At 37.1% G+C, this 22,841-nt stretch overlaps 1 protein-coding gene across 4 annotated transcripts in view; it reads left to right on the top strand.

The window, feature by feature from the left end:
- EPN2 (epsin 2) overlaps positions 1-22,841 on the top strand; it is a 47,333-nt gene that overhangs the window by 831 nt on the left and 23,661 nt on the right. For 2 of the 4 annotated variants that reach the window (XM_026083068.1, XM_026083065.1), the window contains exons 2-3: positions 41-153; positions 21,650-21,737. The gene's annotated coding sequence lies outside the window, so the exon portion shown is untranslated. The remainder of the gene's footprint in view (positions 1-40; positions 154-21,649; positions 21,738-22,841) is intronic. The other 2 variants (XM_026083066.1, XM_026083067.1) reach the window with 2 other exon arrangements.

Below are 22,841 nucleotides of genomic sequence, written 5' to 3'. Positions count from 1 at the left end.
CCATTAGGCTGATAGCAACAGTTATTCCCCATCATGGCAGCCCCGGCTGCGAGGCTCTGGGAGCAGGAGGCATTTCCAGGATCAGCCGGAGTCGGCATTGCCGGGAAGATTATGCGCTCGCAGTTTTCTTCTTGCGGTGTAATGTATATTCTGGTAATGATTAAAAAAAAAAAAAAAAAACGCCGGGAGGGTTTTCCTTGCGAGCCTTCAAACTAAAGTTTTGGCCTACCTTTGCATCGCTGCGCGGAGGCAGCTGCATCTCTGGAAGCCACCTGGCTCAGGGATAAATGCTGTTGGCCTACCCCAGAGGGAGAGAAATTCCGGTCAACTTTTGAAAATGAGCTCTGGAAGATGCGTTTTGTTCACTAGAGGGGCTGTATCGGTAATCTCACTGGTACATGATTAACCTCGGTTGCTTTTTTTTTCTCCTTTCTTCTTCTTCTTCTTCTTCTTTTTTTTTTTCCCCCTAATTAATATAGCCTGTTTGGAAGCCTGTGGGTTTTCTTTTCAATTTGGTTTTTATTTTTTGTCATTTTGTTTCTTTTTTTTAAGCTTTATCTACAGTACATCTGATGCTAGAGATTGCTTTTGGGTAGTCAGTGTTTTGTGTGTGTGTGTGTTAATCGTTTCTATTATTACAAAGTATATTTAAACAAGAATTATCACAGGTTAGCAACAATGAAAGTTTCCTATTTTAAAGTCGTATTTTAAAGGCATATTGATAAAATTTATTTGATCTCAGTTTTTACTTGGTTGTATCAAGGGCGTGTAATGCTATATTTTTTTTTTCCCTTTTCCTTCCTTTTTTTATATGTGGCATGGTCGCAGCTGGCAAGCTTAGTTATATTTAAAACTTACATGAATTGGATGTGTTTCTCTTTGTTAATATTCTAAGAAAACATCCTGAATTACACATTTTTACCAGGAGACTTAAAATACTTGTTCTGACTGTTAAAGTATGTTGTGGGCATTTTGGACTGCAGAGACTGACTTTAGGGTTTCAAATGGCAATTCAAACCACAAGATTGTTTTATTATTCTCTCCACTGAAATATATATTTTATGGTAATGTGGAACTCTTGCATAATTCTGTGTTGGTGTGTTTTGTGCAAGACAAGGTCACGGAAAATTGGACTGTTATGATGTAAAATACAAGATGTTAGATAATTAAAAAATCTTGTAATGATATCTTCAACAAAGTAAAACACATTTAGAAAGTACTACTGAATTTGTTTGCCTTGGCTGATTCTCAGATATGTTATTTTCAAACAAACTCAGAAATAGTGTTTTATTGTGAAAAAACAAAACTTTTGATAAACTTTGTTCTATAAACTTGAGGTAATGATAAACGAGGTAGATATATTTTCAAAGATAATATAGTTAAATATTTAATATGCGGAATGTTATCAAAAATTATCCATTACAAATTAACCCTGAATATGCATTCCTGAAGATGAACTGTGATAAGGTTGAGCTGATTACAAGTTATACTTCAGGAAGTTTGACTTCCTAGTGCTGACTGTGACTTTCTTGATGTCATAAAGTAACTATGCAGCATCATCCCTATGTGATGACATTTCTGCTACACAGTAGCATTTAGGACAAGCTTGATTAATTTCTCTTAAGTAACTTGCATATACTGACAAATGAAAACAAATGTCTGCCTTTAAGAAGTGAGATATAAGATCCTTAAAAGATGGACCTTTGCTCTTTGAAAAAGAAAAAGGAAAAAAAAAAAAAAAGACCTAGTGCCTAGATAGAAGCTAATTAGCTTTTGATAATATTTGAGAAGGAAGAGTCCTAGCTGGAAGTTAACTGGTGGTCTTGTCCTAAGAGGAGACTAGATCTTTGAGACTTGACTGTCAGGTAGTTCAGGTGGTAATGCTCATGTTGTTTTTCACATCCATTATTCTTACAGTCACTTTTAATGAGTAGTTGACAAACATCTGATGTCCAGTACAACAGCACTGCATAATGGAGTGAGCCTAAACGAATTGTGCTTGTACTGACCACATCATTATTTACATAACTGGTTAATCATGCTAATTTCATCCCAGCTGTCAGCCATTCGATTGCTTTAAAACTTAGAGCTTTTAAGAAGCCTCAAATCTTGGATTGCTGCTGTGAGATGCCAAAGGCCTAATTTGTTACTTCATCAAAATGCTGATAGTCCTTATCTAGAGACAGAAATTAGTGTTTTTTTCTTATAGAGAAATCATTACATTTTAATCTGTTTTAAGAGCAATATATTACAGAATAGTTTACGATATTCATGATCCTACTTTTATTGGATCTCATACTGAGGATGGGGAAACGAATATCAAGGCTTTTAATGGTGGCTATCGGTTTTACCTGGTCCAGAGTACAAATTACTGTAAAATCTTTATTGAATGATTCGTACTCAGGAAGCAACTTTCCAGTCTTCCAGTGCCATATTTGCAGAGTGCTAAATTGTCTCTTGGGATCTTGCTAATAGAAAATGAAAGGTGTCTGGTTTGTATGAATGTCTATAATGTTCTTTTTCCACTTTGCCTTGCTCTGATCTATGCAGGGAAAGTATCGAAATGTACTAGTATCCTGCTGTCTTAAGTGCTTCAAAGAGCAGCATTTTTTTGTGTATTTCAGTAGCCTGGCTGCTTATTAAGAAAGCATGAGACACTGTGGAGGAGAACAACGTGTATGCTGTCCTCTAGAATAAAACCTGCTAGGTCTAATTGTAGGCCCCCTAGCATTGCTATACTTCGTTTTGGTTACATACCAGGGTATGCTGAATAGTACACCATAAAAAACCTCCTAGAATTAATCAGTTTTGGTGGCTGGTGTATGATTGCTTTCCTGTTCCATGGGGGAGGGAGGGGAACATGTAAAATGCTTGTGTACTGCAGTAAGTAAATCGGAGACCATAAGCTTCAGGATGAACTAGAACTAGATGGTTATGGAAGTTTAGCCTCTCAGTCTCAGCTAGTGATGCAGGAGGTAGAAAGTTACACAGAAGCTGGTATTGCTTATTTAGTGTTTTGCAAATATAGTTTTGGCTTTGATTTTCAAATTTGGGTTTCGGTTGGTTTTCTGGCAATATTCTAAACTATGGATAAAAGGCAAAACAGTTGGAGTAAACAGTTCTAAGTTGTGCTTTGTAAGTAACTAAATTGTAGGCAGTTTTTAAAGAGAGGGTAGCTTAGATTACGGTGATTGAGTTCCTTCAAACCGTAGCATATACGGTCAGAGTTACCACATGAAGTTAAATGTATGTAAATATCTAATATTTAAGGTTGTATGAATAGTTATACTAATTAGAAAATTAAGAACTATTCTATGTTTTCAGTTTGCAATGTTACTAGCAACTGGAAATGTTTACCAGAATTTGGTTTATACTTCACTATTATGCATTTTTGTATGGAAATATTACTTTGAAAATTCTTGCTTTGATAATATGTTTACTGAAATGCTCTTCTTCTGTATATATTAGATAGTTCTGAACTCGGTCTTTTTTGGTATTGTTACAAAAATTGATCTCAGAACCAATAGCCAGTTGCTTTAATTGTTAATAGTGTGTATATCTGTTTTCATGTCACCTGGGGCTGTTAACATAAATGCCTCTAACTAGTGGCTTGAACTTATGCTCAAGGTCAAACCTGGATTGTTCACACCGCCTATGTCTTGGCTTGCACTCTGCCTTGAAAAAGCCAGCTCTCTTTCCAGGTGGGGTAACATGAGCACAGGGTGGGGAGTAGCTTAGGCGTGAGCAGGTCCCCACTGGCAGTATGAATACAGCTGGCTCTCGCGGTATGACCGGGTAAAAGCAGTCCCAGCCCGGGACTGGCTACCTCTCTGCTTTATTGGCTCTCCTTATCTTAGCTTTATGGTAGAGGTAGCTGGGTAGAGTTCTGAGGAATCTGAAACTCAGTATGTTTTGTTGTCTTGATGCAAGCAATTTATTTTTGAGTAATGTTTCTCCTTCCAGGGTTAGGAATATAGTTCCTTGAACTGCTTAAAATAATTAATCTGAATTCCTGTATGAGACTTCTGATATTATGCAGTTCTCTCTTGCATTGTTGACTGCTCCTGTCTTTCCTCCAAGTACTGTTATACTGATGTTGTCTACAGATGCTGATTCTTCCATCATGTAACTGTATAATACTAAATTTGCAAGGCATGAAAAGTAGAATAGTCTTGGATGGTGAGCCAGAAGGGAGAATATTTGAATGCAGTATGGTTCTATGGAAAGGGTACAAAAACTGTCTCTTGTCTTTGTTTTAGACTTCTCTCTACTTCCTCCTACTATCTTGCCCTCATAATTACCTTGTACTTTAGACATACATATAATCTATTTTAGTGCTTATTTGAATTGCAGTCCTGTTCCCTCTCTTTGGTGGAGTCATACATGTTTCCCTTGCTTGGATTTGATCACCTTCAGTGTTCAGACCCAATGTTTCAATGGATGTTCTTTTTCAATAGAAAGTTCTGTTTTTATCCCTTGTAATAAAATATTAATCTGTTAATCATTTACTTTTTTTATGCTTATAATGCAGCACTTAACAATATTTTTTAAAAATTAACTAATACTAACCTCTTTTGAAAGTTCAAAGTACCTTATTAGATTAAAAACATGCCAGGCACCTCACCTGGAGATATTCTGTTATGTCCATTCTTCAAGATAAAAATTGGAAGGGTAGTTTGCTTTGTATGATGTTCAGTATAGCAGTAGTTAAACTCAGGGTTAGTCTTCTGGGTCTGTCATTCTAGAAGGGGCTACTTGAAGACAGACAGTGGAGTCTGAGGGTAGTGGATAAAATAGCACATCTATTCCTCACTCTAAAGAAATTCTCCAGCCAGACATTGGAATTAATCTCACTGCAGTATAACCTTATAGAGACTTTATGCAGTTCTCCAGATGTCACTTACATAATGTAATGTCTTCTAAAATCAAACTAGTAGTTATCTTTATTTAAAAAGGAGAAATCCAAGTAGAGTGAGCTTTCTACTTTTGTTTGTGGGGTCTGTTCTGCTTGGTTGGGTTTTGCCACTTAGAAATACTACAATGTATGTTGTATCTGTGTTAGTTTAAAATGTCAGCGTGGGTGACAGAAGTGCTAATGATGTCAGGGATGTTCTTTTAGGGTTTTTTTTTTTTTTGCTCAATTTGAAATCTTATTAATTTTTAGACTTATCATAAATTTCGTAGTTTTCTGAACCTTTACAAGGGCAATAGTCTTTCCATAGCTTTACTAGAACAAAGACATTTTAAGAATCTTAATGGCGAATCGTATAATCTTATTACAACTTCTCCTGACTGTTTAAATCACTTCCTTGCACTTAAATAACAATCTGTCACCGGCTATTTCTTGATTGTAGTTTTTGTCAGATGCAGTTTATCCCCCTCTGTGTTTTTGTAGTGTTACTTTTTTTTTTTTTTTCCTGATTGTGCAACCCTTAGGTTGGCAAGCAGTTACTTTCTCAAGCTGTTCTACTGACTTCAGTGGGACTCATTGCATGAGCAGTTGCTCACTAGTTTAAGGATTGTACAGTTTACAAATTAGTTTGTAGGACCTAGTGGACAAAAACATTTAAATAGTTGATTTATGCAGTTCCAATATTTCTTAAGTAAAGGCAAAAAAGTGTTTTAGAAGACAGTTTCCTCCCCTGAGACACAGGCGTGAAAGACTCTCCCAAACATTTTTCTGTAGGTGGAAAGACTGCACTCAGGTGGCTGGTTGTGTGTTACTAACTGGGTTAACTGGCACCAAGCGGTATCTTGGGTCTGCCATCTCCTGATTTTGTTTTTAGAATCACTGCATTTGAAGCAGTGAGGATTTCTTCAGTCCATTCTGTTGACCCAATTACTGCTGCAGCTGCCTTTCCGCTAACTTTCAACTCTGTTTGGACAGGGATGAGGCTTGTGGCAACAGTAATAAGGCAGAAATGTTCAAGCCAGCTCATTCTCTAACCCTATAAAATCAGCAAAAATTTAACATTGTTAATTAAGCCTCATCCTTCAGTTCTAAATAGGACTATTTTAATATGCCTGTCCATTCTTTGATAGATGGCCAAGTAGAATGTACTCTGTCATGTGATGTGTGTAAAGGAAAGTAGTGAAATAATTATTTGAAAAACAGAACTTTAATGTTTTTAATTATTCAGTTATTTAATTAATCAGTGAAACACTTAACCGGCTTTTGATATTGTTGGAATGTGGGTAGGAATGTCTGTTTAGAGAAATATCTGAGTCTTGCATATATGGCAGTATTCAGATTCAGGAAAGATCTGGTGAATCTTTACAACACTTCTGCTCAGGTATTTCATCATTTGAAAAAAATCTCTTTGTATAGTAATCATTTGGAAGCATAAGACTTGCATCTGTTCTGTTATCTAATGAAACGTTTTCCTTCAGAGCCCATACTGGCTTATCGCATTGTTTTAGAATTGCTTCTTGTAATACTATGCTCCTTGTAGTGATTTTTTTTTTTTAAAGGGCTTGAAATTCTTATTAGTGATGAGGATTTTTTTTTTTTGCTGCTTTTTAGCGAAGTTCATATAAGTTAAACTTTTGTCTACCAACTTCAGAGAGCAAGTCTCAGAAAGTAAAGATAATGCCTCTGTTGGAATGTTTTTAGGTAAATACTATAGGTGACACCAAGAACTTCTCTTATTAGATACATGCAAATACCAATCAGAAATCAATATTTAATAGTTTAGTTGCAGTTTTTGAGAATCTCTATAGTTTTCTCCAGTGTGTTCTTAATGTGGAAATTTCTACATGCTACTCAGGAGAACAGGAAGACTGTCATTGCGCTGGACTATAATTATGCAGCCCATGGTTTTTATACTTCTGGAGCAAAGCAGCTGCTTTCTGAAGATTATAAATGATTGATACCTGGGTGACTCCTCTGTTAAAGATATTTGTCTTTGTGTGTTTACTGGTTTTCTTGTAAAGATTAAATAAGGAAATAAATTACAGGAATGTTTATGAATGATTTTACTTGTTTTTCAGAATTACTATTTTAGAGGAACTGAAGTAATAACCCCTTTTGTGATGGAGCAAAATCATTTTTAACTGCTTTATTGCAGAGAAGCACTGAGGTATATCATCAAAGGATAGGAAGAGGGTTTTTTTTTGTTTTGTTTTTTAGGCTGTAAAACTGCTTCAGTGTTGCATTTTAAATTTCCAAATCACTCACCCTGTTGTGAAACGTTGGGAGAGAACGAAAAGCCTGTCTCTCTCTCTCTTTTTTTTTTTTTTTTATGTTTGACTACCTAGTGAATATTCTCCATAAAACTCTGGCAGGTTTAAGCACACTGAATGGTATAATTGATGTTTTTGTGTCTGTCTTCCAACTAATAGTATCTGCATATTCTTAATTTCACTAAAATATGAATATATGGTGCCTTCAAGAGAGTATTTACTTATGCTTTAAAAGACAGAATGTGTTGTGTAACTTAAGATGTGTAATAATGAGAAGTATTCTGCGTGATGGTAATCTTGTACTTAGATTGCAAGCTGCTGACATTTTGAAGATGTGAAGAATAGGAGCGTTTTGTTGGTTGTCTTCATTATACCATTTTTAATATGCTTTTTGAATTTTTTTTTTTCGTTTGGCAGTTTGTGGCCTAGCTCAAGTGAAGTATGTAAGCAAGTACTTCACTTTAAACTTGTGAGAAATCTATGGATTTGGGATTGGTCATATGCTTATAGTTTATGCTGAATATGGCATGTTGTTTTTTAGTGGTGTTAGCTTTTTCCAGATGTAAATAAAAGAAACATGCTTGAGCATCCTGAATTTAGAGATGTTTGTTATGTACGTACAGGCACAAAACAAGCACAAACTGGAGCCTTTGGGGCAGAGCCAGAGTTTTAATCTTTTTTGGTCCTCTTGGATAGCATATACAATACTGTAGAGCCTATTACTTTCCCTGGAAATGTGGGTTTTCTCTTTTTTAAAAGAGAAATAAGCTTAAAAGGCAGGAAGTCTGCTTTTTTTTTTTTTATTTCTTCCTAGTTTATACTTAAAGGCCTTAAAGGCTGTCAGAACATACTTTGTTTTTTTTCCCCTACAAATTCAGAGTTCAGAAATTGAGCAGCTGAAGGTGGCTGGGGATCCGGAAGCAGTGCTCGGCTGCGCTGGGACGCTGCAATCGAACCGTATGGGCAGTCGCGGCTGCCCGCCGTGAATGCTGCGGTGCTGAGCTGGAGGCTCGCAGAGGCCCCGTAGGCCAACCGTTTGCGTAAGGGAAGGAGAGGAACGTACTGGAATAAGTTGCCCTGCTATCAGTACAAGATGTTCACAGTGGAACTTTTACCATGCAGCAGAACTGGTAAATTACATATATATGTCTATGTGAATATAGGTATGTGTATACATAAATTGTCATTTTAGATGATTGAATTTATAATGGTAATGCTGCTAGTAAAGGGTAACTTTTAGAATTAAAGATATATCCAGTGCCAATGAAACAGGTGAAACTGGTGTGTTTTTTAAATGCCACTACAAGACTTACACTCCGTGAAGCTCAACTTGTGTTTCATCACAACTCCTATTTTAATTTTTTTCATAAACTGCGGTGACTTTTGCATCTTTTTCTTTCATGGGAAACCAGAGTAAAAGAGAATTAAGCACCGCCTGGTTCTTACATGCTAAACGGATGCAAATGAAAGTCCCCTCCCTCACTTATTACATGCTCTCTCCTTACAACCTAGGTTGCTACATTGTTTTGATTAAAGCAGTCCTATTGCCAACTCCCAGCCCAGAGGGCATGTGAGAGGAAAAAATCTCTGATTACGGCTCGGTGATTAATGAGTCTTTTTGCGTTTGTAATGTCATCGTTTCACAGGAAACAAAGTTCCAGGAGCTTCAGAGAATATAGGGTTGTCAAAAAGGCAAACATCAAAGTGGAAAGAAAAGAGAGGTTTATTTTAAATAATAGTAGAAAGACTTAAAACATTCATGCTAACCTATGAGAGCTATTAAAAATTAAAAAAAAAAGCCTTTGAAGCTAAACATTAAAGATTTAATAGTATTAATTGAATTAAGCCGTGGGAGTTAAGGATATGTAGACACATGTGTAACTGTATGTATTCTAAGACTTTGTCTATATTAAGGAAGCTAAGTTATTGAATGTTGAATTAGTCGTTCTAGGTTTATACAGGCTACCTTAACAAAAAACCTTCTTATTCTTGGACTTAATTAGAGCAGATACCATTTTAACTGAAAGCGTGATCAAGTGAAATGTATTTACTATCATTTAAAAAACTGCTGAGGAGCAGAGAAGGCCAGACTTGGCATACCTGAACAAAGCAAAAGAAGCAGAGCAGCTTCTACTCTGCACTTCAGAGATTTGTTTCTTTATATATATTCTTTTAAAAAATATTTGAAAGTTTATCATAACATAAAGCTAAACAATAAATGCCTTTTACTGTTCACTTAACAGTGAAAGGAACTTAATACTGTTTTACTCAATAATAATAATAATATGATTCCTTTCCTCATCGTTTACCATGTGATATTCTTCTGTGCCAGTAGTCACAGCCACAGGTGATTTTACTTATTTATTTTGGTAATTATGCTTTCATGTTTGTCCATAATGTGTTTTCTCTTAACATAGCAATTTTTCTGTGGCTACCTAATCGTGATAACTTTTAGCTGTTCTTAGTTTGGCCTTATCACTATTGAGAAGAAAAGACTTCTTGCTGGAGGAAAAAGATGGTCCCTCTGTAGCTTTGTAAACAGATAACAAAGACAAATCTGAGACAAATCTATGGCACCGTAACAATTTGCAGTAGCCTGGTATTGAGGGAACAATGTTTTTTTTGTTCACAAAATGAAAACTCGATGTTAAGACTGATCGTCTGATTTGGACATTAACAAGCAGGGGAAGGCCAGGTCCTTACATCCTTTGCAGGAAAACGAACAATGAAAGCTTGGAAGTGTACTGGTGATGACCCTGCTAACGAAGCTGAGGTCCAGAGAAAAGTGATGGCAGACAAGGATTTGATTGGCATGGAAATAGTGGTGTGCAGAGACACTACCATCCTCATCAAGAGGGATAACAAAATTGAGGGTGATCTTAATACATTCATTTTTCCTCCTTCAGGAAAATGGTTGCTGACAGTGTAAGGCGGGTTGTTTGAGTTCTTCTTGCTCAAAATGTAGTTACTAAATGATTCAGCATGATACCATACCCACGCATTTTAGCAATATTGATGAATTCATTACCCTTCTGTTAGCTGATAGATGTTAATGGGCTAGAATTTCTTCTGTGCATTTGGACTAGATGGAATGCTCTTGGGGGGAAAAAATAGAAAAACGGAGTGGGTGAGTTTTTAAGTCACTTTTTTGTTCTGTTTATAAGTCTAAAGAGAGATTATATTTTTAATAACTTGGATTAAAATAGTGGTTAAAAGAATAGGCAACAGTGCAGGGATACCAGCCAGCTATGGGAGATACAGACAGTAGTAGTATTACACAGTAGATTTTCTTACTTTTTTTTTTTTTTTTTTTTAAACCTGTCTCTAGCTATAATCAGCTGCATCAGAAATATCTGCAGCTTGAGTTTTGGATTACATGTGATGGGTATTGCCCTCTACCTTTTGGACTCCTCATGGGTTATATGGAATCCGGAGGACATGTACACATTTGCTGATTGCAGAGCATCAAAGCTAAGAGGATAGAACATGTTCTCTACAAGAGCCGGCTGGAAGAAAATGACCTTTAGTAATGGAACAGGCACAGATGCTTTTTAGTAACAAGTCTTTGTCATCCTCTTTGAGAAGAGCAAACTAACTCCCACTCAAATAATTTTCCATCTAAACGTCCAGAATAGATGAGAGTAGTAAAATATTACTGCTGAAGGATAGATTTGGAAGACTTCTGAAATTGTTATGCTGACTGTTGAAAATTGGTGCACATCCGCACAGGAAAATGTGGGATTCACTGGTATCTTGAAGTCAGAATTTTACACCCCCCCCCCCCCCAAAAAAAAAAAAATTAATAAACCTTATAGCAAACCTTTGCATTTGGAACTAGGGGTGATTCTTATTAATGCCTGAATGAAGCAATCAGAATGTTCTATGTAGCATGAGGTGGGAAAAAAATCCAGAAGTCCTTATCAAGTGCACTAATTTTTCTTGTCTTCTAGTGATTCACTTCCATCAAAGATGTACTTAAAAATATAGTTCAAATCAGGAACTGGGACAGCACACAAGTAGACCAAAGTGACTAGCAGTATTTTTGAGTGCTGTTTCATCGTAAATATAACCCGGTAAAAATCCAGGCTGCTGCTGACGGGTGCTGTTGTGCCCTCTCCTCTAGCTGTGCTTTCTGCCTGCCAGGCAAGCCCACTCCTTTGGATGGAATTGTTTTGCTGGCCGTGATAGTAGTGCTAGGTAAGCTAGATGGCTCTGTTAAGAAGAGAGAAAAGAGGCTGAGTTGATTGAAAAAGATTTTGGAAACTCTCGGTCTGTTTACAGTAGGAAAAGATAAAGATATGGTGGAATACGAGGGAAAGGTGAACAGCGAGTGTTACAGGGCAAATAGCTGAAATATGTGTAAAAAGGGTGAGACCAAGATTTTTAGACGTAGCCCAATTTTGAAAGAGGACAGAATTTTGTTCTTTTTCCTGTTGCTGTCTTCAATATGGAAGGAAATGAATTTGGATCTTCCTGTTACTAGCAGCTAGGTAGTAAAAGGAAATTTGCCAGTAAAGAGAACACTATTCATTGCTTTTACACTGTTACCTGTTGAAGACAAATCCCAGCTTTAAACCATCATCTTTAACTTTATTGCCAATATGTGCTTTCAAGATGCAGTTTTATATTTTGTCTGAGGAAATGTAGCTATAGATTGTTGTTGAAATTAATGTTACTCCCCTTGTGGTGGATTTAGTAATTCAAGTGACTTTGGGATGAGTTGGTTTGGTGACCTGATCTGTCAGAAAACCCAGCTATCCGTCTTTGTATGTATGATCAGTGCGTCAAATCAGTTCACCGAACTGATTCAGCCTATCTCTAGATCTGGCATGAGGAGCAGAGCAGGCAGGAGTCTGACTGCTGCTTGCAGTAGCAGCCCTCGGGTAGCTGGGAATAAAGAGTAACGTGAAAGTGCAGCCTCAGTTTCTCCCTGAGCTCGACTGTTGAATAGTGGAGCCAGACTCTGTGTGTTTCCCCATTCTGCCTCTCATCCTCTGGCCTAGGTAGTGCCAAGGTGCATTCTTTTAAATATTTAGTTTTAATCTCAGTTTAAACTTGAAGAAAGGAAACCTTGATTTTTTTTTTTTAAATTTGGTTGTTAAAAAAAAGAAAAAAGGTTGGGTTAGTTGCTGGTTACTGCATTAAAATGTAGTCATTTGTTCTAAATATAGCCCTTCTGCTGCATTTGATACTGCTTGTTAACAAGGACAGTATGTTATATCTGTGCATTAATTTAAGCAATTGTTATGTATTCTTTGTCCAGTTTCTCTGTATTTAAAATTTTTTCTTTAAAAACAGATGGATTTATTTTTTATTAAAGTAATGATGTGTTAAAAAAGCTAGAGAATTAACTAAAAGGAATTAGTGCTTCTGGATTGCATACTTCCATAAGTGAAGCCACAGATATAGGAAAGCTTAGCAGTTGGGTATAATACCAGCTTTTTTACTCTGTCTTTCTCAAAATCATCTGCCTTCCAGCACCCACAGCCTCTATGTATTTACCTGTGATCCTAAATGCCTGACATAAAACCCTGATTTGGCCAAAAAGTTCCTACAGCAGAGTGCATAGAGGATTTAAAGACATGTATTTCCTGCTTTAGAATTTTATAGTAACTAAATTAGTCATGAGCATAGAACTACACATAGCTTAATTTATGAGGATTAAACTAACCTTATGTTAATCAGTACCAGTTATGTTATAGTTGAATTAAGACCATGTGTCGGCTTTCCAAGATGAGTGTTTCAGTATGGCAGCTGTGAGCGGTGGAACTTGAGAAATTTTATGCTGAGAACAGGCATTCGTGAGTGTAGGTAGACTGCTAAATCAATTGCCTGTTTCTTTGCAGGCTTATAGTTTGTGTTAGCAGACAGTATACCTAATAATTTTAGCTGAAAAAGATAGTAATATTTCGGGTGTGGGAATAGATATCTTCCTTGAACAATCCTTGTCATTAGAAATTCATGTTATACAGTAAAAGTATTAATTAGTCTTTCAGCTTCCAGCCCAAGCAATAGTAGCAGAGAGTTAAACTGATGTTTTTCCCTAATCGTTGTCATGATTGCCTCTGACCTATTGAATTTATTAATGTGGTTGCATGTCTGTGGTGTGTAGGTGGATAGGAGAAACTGTTCATAATGATGTTGTCAGCTTCATAGTCATAAACTGAGAACTGAAATAAATTGGTGAAATCATTGAGTAATTTTAAGTAGCAGATAGCTTCCCAAAATACCAGGTCTCATATATGACCATAAATTGTATATGCATACAGTTGTTCTTGTCAGTTGAATTTTAAAAACTGTGATTTCATAAGAAAACCTTGTGACTTAGTGGCCATAAATAACATTTTGTGGTCTTAACAGGTTTTTAGATTGTATTATTTGCATGTGTATTTGTGTCAGCCCCTCTAAAGCTCAGCTTAATAGCTAGTTTATAAATCTAGATGGCTTTCTAAGAGAAACAGTGATGCTGGTGAGAAGTGAAATACCTTGATTTACAGTGGTCTGCTTTTTTTTTTTTCTTTTCTTTTCTGCATAAGAAATTTAAAAGACTGTATTCTTCCCCCTCCCCCAGTGATCAGAGTAGCCTGTTGAATTGGTCCATCCTGAAACAGAAATCTAGGAGAAACTGGAGAAAATGTGTGTTTCAGGATGGTTAAGGTCAACAGAAGTAGATCACTCTGAATAGACTAATACCTGTTCCAAGTTGCTACGTGCAACAGCCAACACTTCCAAAGTGGTAGTGATGTGGAATGCATAAAATCATTGAGATGCTCATAAGGTGCCTGATCAGTGATAGGTATTTTCTTAAATTAGGCCTCTATATTGTGTACCAATTTGAGTGTCCTTGCACTGGTCAGTTGTTGAAAAAAGAAATACACCAAGCCTGTGTTCAGGGTGACAGATCAGGGCTCTGAGTTGGTGGAAGAAGACAGAAGGCTTCCGCCTTCGGCTGTTGCCCGTCACCCAGTAAGCAGCCTAAGCGACAAGGCTGGACTGTGCTAATCTCTCTGAGAGCCTAAGACACACCCTCTGGCAAGAATATCGGGTATCTTCCTCTCTTCCAAAATGAGAGTGCAGAAGGAGAGAAAGTCTCCTACTGTCTTTAATTCAGTTGAAAATACTCCTCAAATATACATGGTAAACTGAATTTATTTTGAATTGTTGCCTTTTAAGGCATGTGTTGGGTGATTTTTTTTTTTTTTTTTTTTTTTTCTTTCTCTGTGAGGATGAAAGATGAAGTGCTTTCATTCAAGTAGGTAATCCCTGGAGAACAAATACCTTTTGAGAGTTTTGGGTAGATATTTTCACTGCAGCGTTGGATTAATTTGCATTTAGAATTTCTGTTTCAGTGCGTAATGCCTTGACGTTATGCTGTTTTGTAATTCTGCAATATTCTGTTATTCATTACCCATCTGGCACTTGTTGTATTACGAGTGAAAAATAAACTGAGATCTGCTGCATGAAATGAAGGTAGTACTGTCGATGACACTTGACCTAGCCATAGGCAAAGGAATGTGTTATTTTTAAAGAGATGTTGTCAAAGCTTGTAATCCTAAAATTAGACCTCCAGTGTAGGTCGGATTTGGATCATTTGCAGTGATCTGCGTGACTCTTACAGAGGCTGTCCCCTTTTGCAGCACTTGGGAACATATTTGCCGCTAATACCCACACTGTCAATAATTCCAGCTGTGTTACCAGCTGCAAAGTCAGATGTAACTGCAAATGTCAAATCACCGGTGACTTTGGCTTTGCAGGTCCTCAGGTAAAGCAGTCAGGTAAGGCTGCCGTGTTCTCCGCTATAAAATGAAAGTTGTTAGATTTCCACCTCCCCCCTCCTCTCTTCCGTAGACTGTGAGAATAATGAGATAAGCCCTCCACTGAGTTCAAATGCTGCCCTCCTAATTTAAGTAGACATGTAATAAGAAAAGGTGTTATGGATAAAACATGGACAAATTTGTGTATGTAAATCTGTTTTACAGCTAAATTGCTGTACAAGTTGGACTTAATTTATCTCTGAGTCCGAGGTATGGCTGTAAAAATAGTGTGGAATCTAACCTTGAAGTTCATGAATATGCATAAATTTGAAGGAGAATTTCTTTCAGCATTAACTCTTTGTTTAAAGAAACCATTTGACCACCTGCTGTCTGTGAAAGCTGACCTTGTTCTCATTTATAAAAGGGAGTGGAAAGTTTCCAAAATTTTTAAATTTGAACAATGTCCTCTTCTCAGAAATTACACTAACGAGGAGAACAAGCATTTAAACTTTGTAGAATGTAAATTAAACCTTTCTTCTGAAGTTAGCCCAGTTCTTCAAACCATTTGTCAATCTGTATTTCTAGCTAATTTTGTAAATAACTTTGAAGGTTAAGGGAGGGCATTGACGGTGATTTCGCTGTCTCTGTTTTGCTGTTTTATTCGCATGAATTGCTGTTTGCTCTGCTGTACAATAGCACAAGAGAGCTACTAAGTGTGCTGGTTGTTGGCTTTTATGTATTGTGCCAAGCAGCTTAGCTTCTCTCAGTACTCTTCTCCAAGGCATCACAATGTACAGTTGCCCCTCATCCTGTTTGCTTTCGGAAACAATGTTTGTATTAAAGTAGCATATTATACAGTAGCCAGTATAACGATAACCTCTTGGTCATCCAGTTGTTCTGTTTGAATTATTTATGAATAGGGAAAAAAGATATGAAAGGGAATTAATTAAGCTTGAGAATTTCTTTGGCAGTGTGGGAACAGAATGAAAATTTTGAAGCAGCTGAAGACTTTCTTGTATATCTAGTGTGTGTGTGTATATATTTTTTACATAAAGTCTGTGCTGTCATTTTTTTGGGGGTTATTATATGCCTGAATTTTAAATAAAGGCATGTGCTCCATTTATTGATCAATGATTTCTGGCTCCTCTTTGTGGGAAATGAGGATTTCTAAAAGCACAGCAGTTTCCAGTTCGTACACATAAGTTATCACAGGAAAACTAGGATGAGAATTACAGTGTCGGGCAATGTGAATGCTTTTACTTTGCCATAAATAAAAGGTGACTTATTGTTACGGTTTGGGGGGTGTGTGTGTGCTTTTTGCGCAGTGAAGGTGTGGTGTCAGCTTCTGTCTGTCTGGGGGAAGTTTTTCCTTAGTCAGCATCTGGCAACACTTGCCTTTCAGTGTAATTCTTTGCAGACTGGTAAGAAGCACTCTCCAGGACCTGGTTTCTCTAATTTATCCTGGAAAACAAGTCCCCTAGGATTGCCTGCCTCTATCATTTTATTACGATGGTAAGGAGAGCAAGACTGAAGATCAGACTTCCAGCTATTTGTGGGTATTCAAATCTTGCAGGTAAAGCACACGCTTCTGCTTTGTAATACATTGAAACTCCTCATAGCTGCTCCAGCACATCTTAGGTAGAAGAGGCTCTTGTGGCTCTTTGAGGCTTTATGTTTCACTTGCACTCCTTTGAAATTATATTTGGATACAAATATCCAGGATGGTACTGTTTGGATCCTTTGATACTGAAGATACACTTTCATAGTACCGACCTGTTTAACAGCACAGCTGGCTTGAGATAGCCCCCCCATGCCCCCCAGTGTTACAGAGTCTTGTGCTCTCAGTTGTCAGCATAGCTGTTGTGGACTGTCCTGTGAACCAAATAAGGGAACCTGTTTGAGCTATCTGAGTGCGTTTGCTAGTGGTAACCAGCAAAATGTCTTTTTATTATTGCACTGTGAATCTTTGGATGGAAACTGGTAGTTATCTTTCCATGTATTTTGGGGAAGGGGGAGGAGATGATTTTATGTGGATTAAGATGTCTTATATCTGTGCAGACTGACTCGATATCACAAAATAATGACCAAATTAATAACTTTTCAAAAAGCCACTTTGTATACGATACTGGCAATAAATGACTAATCTAGTTTATATGTGTTGTCTAATATACTGTCCAATTCAGAATTAAAATTTTGTGCCAATATTCTGGCTAACCTTGTTTTTATGTTTAATGTTTATTTCTTTTTAATATCCACTTGATGTGAAAGGCTTTTCAAACCTGTCTATACATGTATATATTTTTAGTCCATACTTAGCTGGACTATTTATATATTTACTTTAAGGCTTGAAGTGAAGGGTGTTTTATCAGAGCAGACAAACCCTAGTTTGAGTTTTACATTCCAGAGAGGTGAATGGATTCTGTTGAAAGTCTGTATATAGGTGGATTTGTATGGTTGTTTCTTTGAACTAAGTTTATTAAGGACTTTGTGGCTTGGCCTCATTTCTGTGTTAGTCTTAGTGAATTAAAGATGGTTTCCGCATGTAGTTTTCCTTTAGTGAATGTAATCTCTTGTGAGAGATCTGCTAAGAAGTTAAGTCAAGAATTTCTTCTCTCTGCCTTTTGTATCTAAAAAAGCCCCATGAGAATTCAGCAGGGTCATTTGTGTAATGAAACTATTGGAATAGGAAGAGGATATTAGGTGCCCCGCTCCAGGTTACTCTTGACAGCACAGGTAAACTTCACTTTGTTGTCTACAGAATTGTATGTTTCCTTTTCTATCAAAAGATGACAAGGTCCCTCTAAAGCAGAGAAAATGGCCTGTTGGGGCCGGGGGGAAGAAAGTTTGGAAGGCTCACCTAAACTGAGCAAGACAGAACAACTCCCTCTTCCCCTCTCTGCTGAACCTTTTAAAGAAAGTCTGTTCAAGCTGACTGCGCCTTTCCTGTTGTTAGCAAGGAATGGTAGCTTCAATCAACTAGTTTTACTTTCTGCTGTAGTTGCAACTGTACTGTTCAAAAGGCAGAGCCTGATTTTTGCAGAAGTTGCAAGTGTATTGTACTTCCTTGTGGTTTGCTGGTGAGATGTTAATTCACTGAGGTCTCTGAAAAAATATAAACTTTCTATATAAATATCTGATCATGCATTAAAAATGTTATTTCACTTTTATGCTGTAGAGTTATTCAGCTTTTTGATCTCTTTAACCATAACATAGGCTGTTATGGTATTCCGTGACCTATAATAATCAAGTAAATGTTTGGTTTGTGTGGTGTGGAAGCAGACAGTTTGTAAAGCAGATACTGAAAGGTATATGGAGTTCTCAGAGTGAGTGTTACGACTACTGCTGAAATAGTTGTCTCACATGTTGTTAAAACTAGCATGTGGGGGAAAAAAAAACCCTGTCAGCTTTCCACCCCGTCATCCTTTGCATTTGTAATATGATAAAATGAAATTCAGAATAAATTGTCTTTACTGGGGTAAAAGTGGAATAGTATGAGAAAACATCTCTTTCCTTCAGGAAAAATTAAAAAGTGTGGACATTAATCTGGTTCTTATTTAATGTATTTGTTTTCGTGAATCAAAGATAAGGTAATGAATTGTGTCAGCTTATTAATAAGTAAACCTTTGGACTGACGATTTTTGACTCTATTATAGAATAACAAGTGAGATTTTTAATTTTCTGGAAGAATAAAGAATGCTTGCTTCACTTAATCCAGTGAGTTCTCTTCTTGAAATGCTTGCTCTACTCTTGTTTTTGCAAAGCATTACTCTTTAGATTTACTCTGTTTTAGTAGCCTTCTTTAGAAGCTTTGCAAGAATGAAGCTTCCAATTTGCAGAAGTTGTCATAAATTGGGCCTGTCCACGTACTGGACATGTATGAACTCACTTGTTCACTTGCTTTTGGGGTGCATTTTTTTTGGTAATTTAAATAATAAATCCTAAACATAAGCCTAAGCTTTTTCCCAAATATGTTTTTTTCTGCAGACCGTTTTTGTACTCAGTGAGGCATAATTTGTATTCTGATTCTTGCCTGTGCTTTGCTGCAAAACCACAAATACTGCTCCTTAGTTTAGATGGAGAATGTCTCTCCTGTGTGGAGAACACAGCTGGGCCTTGGATCACACCTTTGTTCATTTGGCTTCTTCTCTGAAACTAGGTACACAAGTTACTAGTGCATGTGGTTACGTTGGGTGGTAATGAACGGTCTTCACTTTCTGATGCTGTTTTCTGGAGCTTGACAACTTTATATTTAATCTGGCCCTTTCAAAGGCAGGCTAAAGTTAGATTATTTTCACCCTTTTTCTTACTGTCTGTCTTGCAGCTGGACTTAGGATCGTGTCAGTGTGCAGCGAGTCTGGTCAGCTCACTGATTTGGCAGAAGACTAACGAATGCAAAAAGGCTACTTTTCTGTTAGGTCTGAGGTTGATTAGCTTTACTGTGCTGTGGCATAATTGCTAGGTTTGATGCAAGAGACGTACAGGGGAAGCAGTCGGAGGGATGGGAGGCCACTGCTTTTTGGTGTCAGTTTATAGTTAGATTGGCATAACATGCAAAATTGCACCCTGGCTGTCTGTGGGCCTGCTTATATTATGATTATTATTAATTCTTCAGTTATATTTCATGAGTCAAAAGTTGGTGTTACTTAGGACTACTACATATTCCCATGTACTGTAAAATTTACTTTTCCAAAAATAAGGTACGCTATTAAAATGATTTTTTCAAAAGCTTGTCAAATTGTAACAAATAATAAAACTTCTTAATTCCTTAGCTGTGGAGGTACATGTAGCTGAGCCACTTGGTTGTATAGTATAGTTTATTTAAAAAAAAAAATGCTGATAAGGCCTCTTATCCCTGGCCCCTAAAGAAACAAAACTCTCATAAGACAGGAATGTTTTTCATAGATTTATGACTGGTTAAAAGACAGGAAACTGGGTTAGGAATATATGGTCAGTTCTCACAGTGAAGGGTTATTTCCAGTGAAGCATCCTGCCAAAGATCTGTGCTTTTGCAAATATTCACTCCCTTTTCCAGGTCATTTCTAAGTACTGAGGTGACCAAATTGAACCACAGTAGTCAAATTTGAAATTAATCTTGAATATTTGAAAGGAATGGCAGAAGATTGAGATCTGAGGAGTGATAAAATGGCAGATCAAATTGTCTCAATGTATTTGCGTATGGAAAAGAAACGATCCCAGATCCTCATACGCAAATTAGAGGCAAAACTACTAAACAGCAAATGGTATGCTAGAAATTATTTGATAAAGAATATAAATCATAAGCAGGAAATCATTATGTTGCAGTATAAACACATTACTGCCATATCTTAAATGCTTGGAATTGCGTATATCCCAAGAAATAAGTGTAACATGGAAAGACAACAAGGATGATTGGAGGTATGGAACAACTTCCAAATAGAGGGATTAGGCCTTATGGTTTGGAAGGAGATGGCCAACTTCTATGAATTGGGAGTGATACAAAGGAGCTAAAGATAATTTTCTGTTTCTTAAAATGTGAGCCCTCTGTCTACACCTTGAGGAATAAATGTCCAAGTTTAAAACAAACTAAAGGAAGTACTTGTTCGCAGAGTTCAGTTCCTGCATGCACGGTCGCCTAGGTTGCTGAGAGAGAGAAATAGGGAATACTAATGGCTTGAAAAAGGTATTAGGAGAGACAGAGGGCGTGTTCCCGTTAGTGATGACCGTTATATCCTGCACCAGAGGTTGTATCCAACATGTCTAAGCTGCTTATCTGCTGATAATGTAAATGAGGGAATATACGTGTTCTTTCCTCATGCTCTTTCCGTGAGGATTAATGTCTGAGACAGGATGTTGGACTTGGTGGACTCTTAATCTAATTGGTTTGGGATGTTTTGTTGACTTTGTTTTGATGCTTTGTGGTGTTTACCCAGCTGCTTTGTTGTGTCTCATGGCAGACTGCTGCCTCGTTCAGTTCTAGCTTCCATGTTATGGGCCTGTTCCGTTCTTTTTGTGCAGTTTACCTCTAGCTATCTTGCAATGTCTACTTTCCTTCAGTTTTGTTTTGTATTTTGTTTTGTGTTGATGTTTAGTTGTGACTGTGGAAAAAAATAGCAGCACTGGACACTTAGGAGTCGTCCTAAAAATAATTCAGGGTTAATAACATGTGTATTGGTGCTCTTTTTTAAGGACTGTTGGTGAACATATCTGGCTAACAGAAAAATACCATTTAGACTACTGTATGTTGATTTTTAGAAGCTGTGGTTAAGTGACAGTATATAGGTAGGATTGATTATGGTTCAGATGTAACCTAGAACTGTTTTTCACTCATGGTGCTGGCTGCTTGTTTTGTAGGTTACTGGAGTTGCTTAGATCAATTCTTCTTTCCATGATGCTCATGACAGTCAAGGTATTAGTGTAGTTATTTTATTACTTGGCTGCAGGAACCCTACTACAGGAATGGAAGGCAAGTTAGTATGGAAGCTACTTACGGCAGTACCTTAACACTGGTTCAAGTCCAAGTTTGTGAGCAGGACATCTTTCTTGGTGTGGTTATTCCACTGAAAGAAAAGCCAATGTGGCAGTTAAGGCTGGTGCTAGATTTTATCATATGAATATTTACTGGCAATGTTTAGAATCAGTACAGCACATCAGTACTTCCCCCCCGCCCTGGCGTGAGACAAATGAACCATACAGTTTGCCACCATGTGCTAGACCTGAGGTTGGTCTCTTTTCAGGTGTTTCACTGAAAGGGTGAGAAGCCCTGCAGAAGATAATCCTGGAGTAATCTGCCCACTCGGGAACTGTCTTCCTTGCCCAAATGAGGTGAAGCTGCTTTTACCCTAAAGAAAGAATTGCTTGTTTTTCTTTCAATCACAGTCATTTTTCTTGACTACTAGTAGAATTCTGAGTGTTCTTGTCTAACAGAGAAATACCTGTTTTTTCTGAATCCTGCTGAACTCTTGACTTCGCTTATGCCTTGAAGTGATTCTTGCCCTATAATCTTTACCTCTTTAAATATTGAGAGGAGGAGGAGTGGCACTGAAATGTTTATGCAGGATCATCTTTTTCAAATTCTGGGTTTATGAAATATATAACCCCTCCGGGGCTACAAAAGCCTCTGGAGGAGATGACTCTTTCTTTCTATTGCTACTAGTCATCTGACAACAGATCAGCATTCTTCTTTTGCAGTTGGGTTTAAATATTGAGGAAAACACGAGGATGATGCAGTTAACCTGAAGTTTAATGTTAATTTCATGGCTAAGCTAATTTTCCATGATAGCATAATTGTTTTTATCTTTATTCTGCTGAAGATTAACTTCTGTGGAACAGAATAAAATACTTTAAGACATCAGACTTGTCTTGGGGTAATTTAACTCACTTCAGAATTGTTTTCTAGAAAGGGTATATGCCTTTGTATTGAAGAAGTAATAATAGATTTACACGTTGTCTAAGTTATCTGTTAATTCTACTTTCGTTTTAAATTTCGTGATAGTAATTTGAAGAATGATGACAAAGTTCGACTTGAAATTGCTGCTTTTGCACTTTCCTATGTCTTTCGTAAATGATCCTGTTGTTTCTTGTAAGCGTTTGGATAGATGTTATTAGAGGACATCTTAAATGCGCCTTGTGGCAGATTTCTTTATGGAATCAAGCTTGTTGTTTGAACGACTGGCGACTATCAATGACTATTCTAACTATGTTAATGCAGTATCAAAATCTGTCTGTTTACTCAAGTAATGTATTCTAAAGCTTAATAGGCCTCTGTTGACTTGAAACATAGTGATCTTAAATAAATAGCTGAAAGGGCTTTCCAGCTCCAAAGCTTGTCCTTGAGTTTTCTTGCCAGTCATTTTGGTTTTATAATTTCATTTTCATATAATTAAAAATTCCTTTGTGCTGTGTGAAAGATGCACAGAGCAAAAACTA

The sequence above is a fragment of the Apteryx rowi genome, unplaced genomic scaffold (assembly GCF_003343035.1).
Source record: "Apteryx rowi isolate R43461 unplaced genomic scaffold, aptRow1 scaffold_6, whole genome shotgun sequence".
In the NCBI taxonomy this organism is placed as follows: domain Eukaryota; kingdom Metazoa; phylum Chordata; class Aves; order Apterygiformes; family Apterygidae; genus Apteryx; species Apteryx rowi.
This window is presented reverse-complemented; position numbering and strand designations above follow the sequence as displayed.